Source organism: Panulirus ornatus, chromosome 5, assembly GCF_036320965.1.
Source record: "Panulirus ornatus isolate Po-2019 chromosome 5, ASM3632096v1, whole genome shotgun sequence".
NCBI classification, from domain to species: Eukaryota; Metazoa; Arthropoda; class Malacostraca; order Decapoda; family Palinuridae; genus Panulirus; species Panulirus ornatus.
In genome coordinates, this window is record NC_092228.1 from 47,009,787 (window position 1) to 47,010,390 (window position 604).

Below are 604 nucleotides of genomic sequence, written 5' to 3' on the forward strand. Positions count from 1 at the left end.
TTTGACAAGAAAATAGTGAAGTTGGAGAAAAATGTAGCTTAGACATTGAAGCTTATTGACACAGTGGTGAAATTGATGAGAACTGCTATTGACGTTTGTGTGAATAAATTGTACATTTCCTTTTCCATAGCCAGAGGTTGAACCATTATGTGACATTCATTTTTTTTCATTCATTTCAAGCTAAAAGTTTGTTTTCTAAATTGTTTCTTACATTTTTCATATGTATATATATGTATGTGTGTGTGTGTGTGTGTATGTGCATATGTGTGTGTGTGTGTGTGTGTGTGTGTATATGTATATATATATGTATATTATCCCTGGGGATAGGGGTGAAAGAATACTTCCCACGTATTCCTCGCGTGTCGTAGAAAGCGACTAGAGGGGACGGGAGCGGGGGGCCGGAAATCCTCCCCTCCTTGTATTAACTTTCTATAATGGGAAACAGAAGAAGGAGTCACGCGGGGAGTGATCATCCTCCTCGAAGGCTCAGAGTGGGGTGCCTAAATGTGTGTGGATGTAACCAAGATGTGAAAAAAGGAGAGATAGGTAGTATGTTTGAGGAAAGGAACCTGGATGTTTTGGCTCTGAGTGAAACGAAGCTCAA